The 8,470-nt window shown below is 44.6% G+C and overlaps 1 pseudogene; it reads left to right on the top strand.

Annotated features, from left to right (window-relative positions):
* The first annotated feature begins 2,257 nt into the window (after nt 1–2,257).
* On the top strand, nt 2,258–4,252 carry LOC102025138 (annotated as a pseudogene).
* Nucleotides 4,253–8,470: the final 4,218 nt, after the last annotated feature.

Below are 8,470 nucleotides of genomic sequence, written 5' to 3'. Positions count from 1 at the left end.
CTCCTCTGCTCTCATCCTGCATATCTCTGAAGTGACCACATTAAAGCAACTGGTGTAAGTAAAGGTTCACGCTTGGCCGGACACATGCCTGTAATCCCTGCTCTCAGGAGGGCAGAGTTCAAGGCCAGCCTGGGCTACAAAGTGAGTTCAAGGCCAGCCTGAATTGCATAGCAAACCCCTGTCTCAAAAAGACAAAGAAATAAGCCAGACGTGGTGGTGCACGCCTATAATCGCAGCACTCAGGAGGCTGAGGCAGGAAGATCATTGCAAGTTCAAGGCCAGCCTGGGCTACAAAGTGAGATCAAGGTCAGCCTGAACTGCATAGCGAGACTCTGTCTCAAAAAGCCAAAAAAAAAAAGACAAAAAAATAAATAGGCAAAAGGTTCACCCTTTTTTGTGGCTCGTTTGCAAAGGCCCTGGCCAATGTCAATATCCAGAAACTCGCCTGCAATGCACATGCTGGTGGACAAGCTCCAGCGCTGGGTGCCACACTTCCAGGAAGTCCTGTTCCCTTCACCACCACCGCTCCGCTGGGGAGGGGAAGGGTGAAGCAGACAAAGAGGAACTTAGGAGTTGACATGGGCTTTAGGCTTTTTGACTAAACCTCTTTTGTAACATTTTCAAAAAAAGCTTAGCTCTGGAAGAAAGAAAATAGGAGAGCTGCAAAGAGGCAGAGGTTAAGTGGTGAAGGCTTGACTAACAAAGGACTGGACAGGCAGCCATAAAAATGGGATTTTGAAGGGACCAGAAAATTCCCTTGCCAAAAATTACTTGCAGGCTGGGCATGGTGGTGCACACCAATAATCTCAGCGCTCTGCGAGGCAGGGGGATGGCAAATTCAAGGTCAGCCTGGGACATAGTAAGTCCCGCTCCCAACTCAACAACAACAAAATTACTTCCAGCCGGGCATGATGGCGAATCACAGGTCTGCAGGCGGCTGAGGCAGGAGGAACACAAGTCACGGTCAGCCTGGGTAACTTCGTGAGAACCTATTTCAAAATATAAAAGGGAGTAGGGTGCTGAGGAAGAGTTCGCAGCAGCTCTGGGCTTCAGTCTCTGGTGCTAAAAACACAACCACAACGACAAACTTCTGCTCTCTGCTCATCCCGTCACCTACACTCTACCTGTACAAATGCACTTAATGCAGAAGACTGCCCATGACAGGATGTCATGATCAGATTAAGTCATTACGAACTATTATCACTTCAGAGGAAGTAGTTTAACAAACAGTAGAGACTACAGAGTTACTTTATCTGGATAACAATCATGAGAACACCATTGGGAAAGGAGAATTTCTGTGGACACAGATAATGACAATTCTGAAATCAGGAGAAAAGTCAGAGATGAACAAACTGCTTTGATAGATGAGAGTGGGCAAGAAAGGGGCAATATAAGGGCATGAGGAACTGAGTAGAATGATATACAAAGAAAGTACGAAGAGAAGCCAAGATATGTACGAAGGAATGCAAAACTGGCGATGAAAGCAGACTTTACCTCCTGTGGGGGTTCATTTGATGAGTCAACTTGACTGGGCCACTATGCCTAGGTTTTTGGGTTCTGTTTTGTTTTGTTTCTTTTGTGGTGTTTTATTTTGTTTTGTTGCAGGTACAGTCTCAGTCTTAGTCCAGGCTAGCCTCGAGCTTGCTATGTGCCCCAGCCGGCATTGAACTCACAGCCCTCCTGCCTCCACCTCCTGAGGCCTGTGATTACAGGCATGCACCACCACGTGTGGCTTGGTAATACGTCATTCCAGAAATTTCTCAGAAAGTGTTTTGGGACGAGCTTTGTACTTGCAAATGAGTGGTTTCCCTCCAGGACCCACAGTCCTGGAATCCAGAAAGACATAATCCTGTCTGTTTAGCTTTATAGCTGTGGCTTTGTGACATGCTGTCATGCTCCAGAGGCCCTTAAGGACCCTGTACATTGCCAAAAATGTGTACTATTGTCCTTTTCTCTTAGCCTTCCCCAAAGGGACCTGTTGCCTTCTACTAGGGTAATTGTGCATTAAGCAAAAATAATCAGATGGGTTTTTTTCTTTTTTTTTTTTTTTTTGGTTTTTTTCTCCGGTACCAGGAACCGAACTCACGACCTTGCGCTTGCCAGGCAGGCGCTTTGCCACTGAGCTAAATCCCCAGCCCCAGATGGGTTTTTTCGTTTGGTTTTTGTTTTGTCTTTTTGAGACAGAGTCTCGCTCTTGAGTTTAGGCTGGTCTTGAGCTCACTTTGTAGCCCAGGCTGGTCTTGAACACCCAGTGATCCTCCTGCCTCAGCCTCCCTGAGTGCTGGGATTATAGGCGTGCACCATCACGCCCGGCTAATCAGATGTTTTGATACTCACTGGATACTGGATCTGAAATAAGATTAATTCCAGGAGACCAAAAAGTGTCACCAAAAGCATAAGCTTGAACTATGAGAGGCAGATTGGGATGCTGTTTGGAGCCTTTGGCAGGTCCTTATAGGTAAACCACACTGCAACCCTTTGGATTTTAGAATAAGACCCTGTCATCTTCTGTGGTAACAACTCTCCTTTTGAGAAATAGCTTTTCACTACTACTGGGTTTAACCAAGGGCCACCACGTTGCCATGCAGCCTGAGTTCTCATCTTGAGCCAGCTCTTATCTGACACACCGAGCCATAAAATTTGGCATGAGCAGCAGCACCTCATCATCAAAGGAAAGTGTATGAGAGGCATACGCAAAGTAGGGCTCAAGCAGGCCCTGAAGGCACAAGTAAACGACATAAACTGGACCAAAAGCTCACAATGCCCACTTATGCTATAACAGTTCTCTCTCCCAGCCTGTACTTCCTATGAAAGAAGTTTGCTGTGATTAGTTGAGATGAAGAAAAGACTAGGAACTGACTTGGGTGTTTCCTGTCTATCATGCAGATGAATCTCACGATAGACAGGAAGCACCCTAAGGTGGACAGCTGCAGCAAGACAGACCCTTTGTGGGGTACCCCCAAGGACTGTGGTGAAGAGAAATCCTCCCACTGAGCAGAACTGGGAGAAGGACACACGCAGGCACGCGTTGCTTGGAAGAAAAAATGGGGTTGTGGTATGACTCGGTGATAGACTGCTTGGCTACCATGTGGGAGGCCTTGAGTTAAATCTTCAGCACTATGAAAAAAGAAAAGAAAGAGAGAGAGAGAAGAGGGGGAGAGAGGGAATGCAGGAAGGAAGGAAGGAAGGAAGGAAGGAAGGAAGGAAGGAAGGAAGGAAGGAAGGAAGGAAGGATGGCCAGATGTGTCACTATACACAAATTATGGCCTATAGCTAATGTTTTGGTGGCATGGTCATGGACTTGCAGAAAGCATGGTAGAAAACGGGTGACAAGAAAATCTGGGGAAGTGGTATATGGATAGAGCTTTCTGAATAGGTGGAATTTTGTGAGGATATTTGCATCTTATGTGAATGCTGACCAAAAGATGACCTCAGCATAAAAGGATTTTAATAATCAAGTGGATAGAATAACCTATTGTGTGGATACCAAAAAGCCTCTTTTCCCAGAAACTCTTACCATTGCTTCATGGGTTCATGAATAAAATGACCATGGTGACAAAGACTATAGGTTATGGATGTCTGTCCATCAAGGCTGAACTGGCTGCAGCCACTGCTAGGTGCTCAATCTGCCAGCAAAAAGATCAGCACTGGTCACAGGAGTTTTTCCCTAGTAACCTGGGCGTTAGCTGTGGATATTCACAAAGACTGTCTTCAGTCACTGGGATTACAATACTTCTGCTTGATCCACCCTGCATCTAGCAATTATTTTGGAGTCTTAACCAGAACTTTTGGAGAAATTACCCTTCAGACAGTGAGTGGAGGTGGAAGACAACCTGACCATTGACAATATATGTTCCTTTCAGGCTGTACCAGTTCACCATTTTGTGGCCAAGAAAGCCAAAGCCACAGGGAAAGGACAGTCCCAAAACAGAGTGAATATTAACACAGTTTTGGTTGAAGATATAATTAACTTGGAAGAGGTAGATGAAGTGAAGTCTCTGTACACATACTCGAGGATAATTTCAGTAAGTCTCTCAGTATAAGGACCTCCCCAGGATCTCTTGATCATCTCCCTGTGGTAGCTGTAACGGGAAGCTTGTTTAATCAGATCTTCATGAAGTTGCCACAGTCGATTTTGGTGCCTATGTCCAGCTGCCCAGAGTGTTCAGCTGCAACTGTCAAGGCTATAAAGGAGGGGGCTAGGGATTTAGCTCAGCGGCAAAGCGCCTGCCTGGCAAGCGCAAGGTCGTGAGTTTGGTTCCCAGTACCAGAGAAAAACCAAAAAAAAAAAAAAAAAAGGCTATAAAGGAAAGTGGAATGAATCTGAACCCAGACATGAAGGGACACTACTTGGGGTGTCCACTCCTATATCAGCCAGATGGCAGATAACATCCTGGCAGACAGGTACCTGGCAGTGAAGACCAAAGAACTCCTTGGAGGAAAGTCCAGCAGGGTCAGCCATACCCCAGAGCCCAGTTTCTGACGGATTCCATAGGTGGCAAGTCAGCACTTCCCACCACACCCCTCCATTCACATGGGAGTTGTCACAGTGCTGTCAGTCACAAGAGGCCCAGTCTCTTCCTGGTTCCCTGCCTCTCCCATTCTGCTCTGAGCCTTCAAGCAAGGTAGCCCTCAGAGAGTATCTGCTATTGGCAGAGGACTTTTTCTCAGGCATTTGCCTTGACAGTGTTGTCAGCAAGGGGCTTGGATCATTGGCAGGCTTACTATCACCTGCTCATCGCCTTAGGAATCTCCTTTTCAGATAGCGAGTCAGACCCTGTCCCTAATTTTAAATTTTGCTTAGACTGATGTCAGCTTTCATCTGTGACTGGACCCCTTTGCTAGAAGCCCATTTTCACCAAATGAAATAAATTGGAGAGAATAACAACCACAAAGGTAGAAAGAACAGAAATAAAAAATATACACTGAGTCCTTAGTACTGTATCATCCCAGCTGATCAGCCAGCTACTCAGTGATAGGTTGATTACACTAGACTACTTCATCATGGAAGCATTAATGCTTTGTTATTTCTGGGGCAGACACTTTGGGTATGGAATTCATCTTCCCTGAGCACAATGCTTCTGCCAAACTTACCACCCACAAACTTACAGAATGCCTATCTTTACAATATTCCACACAGCAGTGTTTCTGACCAGGGTGCTAACTTCACAACCGGTGATGTGCAGCAGCAGGTCAATGCCCACTGAATTCACTAAGCCATGTTCCCCAACACCCTGAAGCAGTGGGCTTCACGAACGGTAGAATGACCTTTTGAGGACTTAGATACAGCACAAGGTAGGGAGCAATACCTTTCAGGACGGAAGCAATGTTCTCCGGAGGGTTGTATGTCTTCTAAAGCAGAGTCCAATATATGATGCTTTCTTCTATAGGCAGGAAGGTAGTTCTAGGAAGATGCAGGAAGGTAGTTCCATGCAAGGGGTGGAGATGAGAGTAGTGCTACTATTACCCCTACAGATCCACTACCAAAATACTTTGCTTCCTGAGAACTTATGCTTTGCTGGCCCTATAGGTCTTAGTTCCAAAGGGAGGATTACTTCTCTGAGAAGACACAATGATTCCATTTAACTGGAAGGTGAGATTGCCACTGGCCGCCTTGGGCTCCTCATAGCCCTGAATCAATAGGCAAAACAGACAGACAGGAATCACAGTGCTTGGTGGAATGACTGATCCTAATTACCAAGGCAGAAGTGGACTGCTTCCCACCATGGAGGTAAGAAAGTATATCTGGGACACAGGAGATCTCTTAGAGTATCTCTTTGTATTATCATTCCTTAGGATCCATGCCGGTGCAAAATTACTACAACCCAATTCAAGCAGGACCGCTAATAGACCAGACCCCTTTGAGATGAATGTTCGGCTGCCTCGCCAAAAAGAACCACAGCCAGCTGAGATGCTTGCTGAAGGTAAAGGGAAGACAGGGTGTGTGATGGAAGGAGGTAGTTATACAGACCAGCCACAAACTGGTGACCAATTACGGAAAGGATCACCATGACTGTCATGTGTACTTGCTCATTTTGTCGTTAATGTTTATGTGTATATTTGTGTATATACATATATAATCAAATATTTGTCTTCTTACCTATCTCTTACGTGCGACATGAGATGTTTTTATATTAGCACTAAAAATTTGTTAACTTTACATCGTAGTATTTAGTCTACTATTTAGATTACAGGATAGCAAGAACTTTGCATCCTCCTATGGGGAAAGGGTTAGCTGCACACAGGATAATTTTTATCATATGGGGTGCAAGCATGTTGCTGCTGTCTCTCCTTAGAGGGTATGGGTTAAGGAGGTGCATTTGGTTGTTGAGTTGACAAAGGCTTGACCTGTGATGCTTGTGTCAATCTAGCTGGCCACTGTGCCCAGATGTTTACTCAAATATTATTCTAGATGTTTCTGTGGTGTTTGGAGATAAACATTTAAACCACTATACTTTAGGGAAGGCCTATGGAATTCCATACTGTGGGGGGACCCCACCTATCAGTTGAAGGCCCTAACAGAACAACACTAATCCCCACCACCACCCCCAGCAAGAATTTGCCCGCACAAAGCTTTTGGATTTGAAATGCAACATCTGCTCTTCCGCAGGTTTCCAGCCTGACAGCCTACCCTACAGACTGTGGATTTGCCAATTTCCATAACTGTGCGCAACAGTTCCCTAAAATAAATCATTTGTGTGTGATCTTTCTGGATTTTGCACCCTTTTCATTCTGTTTCTCTGGAGAACTGTTAATCTTATTATTTCCCCAAAATTGAATGTATTTGTTTTAAATTTCTAAAGGACAAAACTTTCAATGACAGTAATAGAAATCTACTCAAGTGAGATGAAGAGGATGTTTCTAAAAAGAGTGTTAATTGAAAACAACAGGGCTCCAAACAGCTTTGGGCATATCTACACCCAGGAACATAAACATCAGAGCCAGGCATGGTGTCGCACGCCTGTAATCCCAACACTCGGGAGGCTGAGGCAGGAGGATCGTTGTGAGTTTGAGACCAGCCTGGGCTACAAAGTGAGCTCAAGGCCAGCCTGAACTGCATAGCGAGACCCTGTCTCAAAAAAGACAAAAAAAACCAAAAAAACAAAAAACAAACACAAAACAATATCAGAACTCTTTGTCTATTTCTCTAGCTTTATGGAAGGGGAAATGATCCACAAATAGCTCTGGACACAGTTTTACAGTTTGCAGTTCAAGGGGAAAGAGGCTCTTTCTCCACCCTTTGTATATTACCTAGTCCTTACCTAGGTAAGGACTCTGATGAGTTCAGTGTGAGTCACATACCTCACTCCTGTGGCAAAGAAGGTAGGACACTGTACAGACCTCTTTTTCAAAGAGGAAAAGTGTTGCTAAAAGAATGAGAAAGGAAGACCAAGAGGGCACAAAAAGATATCTACTACAGCAGGTGAACGTGGGCTTGACTGCCCCTCATCCTCCAAAGACAGAGAATTCTGAGTCCAATTAGAAGTAGTGCTCTCTTCCTAAGCTCCCCTCTGGGTTAGCTCCAAATTTTACCAAAGGGTAGAAGCTGGAGCAGAGTTTTCTATCCCTGCTAGAAAGAAATTCGTCCTACTGCCAAGAAAGTTAACAAATTAAAAGCCATGAGATTAACTGGTCCTCTCTTTGACCTACTATTTCTGTCCTTAGGATGTGCTTAGAGCCAGCACAAGGAGTTGGACCATTCATGAAGCTGCCTAGAACTGAAAGATCCCTAGAAATCTAAGAAGACAGGAAAAGTAATATTTTCTGGATTTTCTTTCAGAGGATGCAAAAGGTACTTCTGGATAGGCTGGACGCCCCTGTAAAGTTATCATAGTAACTTTGAGGTGGAGAAATGGAGTATACAGTGGGGTTTCTCAAAAGGGTGGTAGATTCCCATCAACTAGACAGCAGCCACCTTCATATTTCTGCATTAAAAATGGACAAACATGCACAAGCCACTGCTTTTGCCTAACTTAGGTCTGTATTAATTAAGAGATGGAAAAGAGCCTTACCTACTAGAAAGCACCTATGACATCACAGAAATTCTCTCCCTTTTCTGGGACAGGAATACTCAGGAAGGGCATGGGGGCCCAAGAGCTGTAAGGCAGAATAGTATAGGAACAATGCACAGGGGCTCTATAGCCAGAACGCCAGGGTTCATGTTCACGCCTTTTCACTTAAGATACATGCCAATGTAAAACGTGCCTTTCTTCCCTGTGCTTTTCCTGTCTCATTTATAGAAACAGATGCAATAGTTACTTATGGGATTAAATACTTTCATAAATGTTCAGTGAAAGTTTGCTATTCTTATACATTTTATAATGTTATTTATCATTCTATATAGAAGTTCATCCTAATTTTTTTTTTTTTTGTCTTTTTGAGACAGGGCCTCACTATGCAGTTCAGGCTGGCCTTGAGCTCACTTTGTAGCCCAGGCTGGTCTCGAACTCACAATGATCCTCCAGCCTCA

This window comes from Chinchilla lanigera, unplaced genomic scaffold (genome assembly GCF_000276665.1).
Source record: "Chinchilla lanigera isolate Chin_1 unplaced genomic scaffold, ChiLan1.0 scaffold00023, whole genome shotgun sequence".
NCBI classification, from domain to species: domain Eukaryota; kingdom Metazoa; phylum Chordata; class Mammalia; order Rodentia; family Chinchillidae; genus Chinchilla; species Chinchilla lanigera.
Note: the sequence above shows the minus strand (reverse complement) of the source record. Positions and strands in the feature narration are given on the sequence as shown.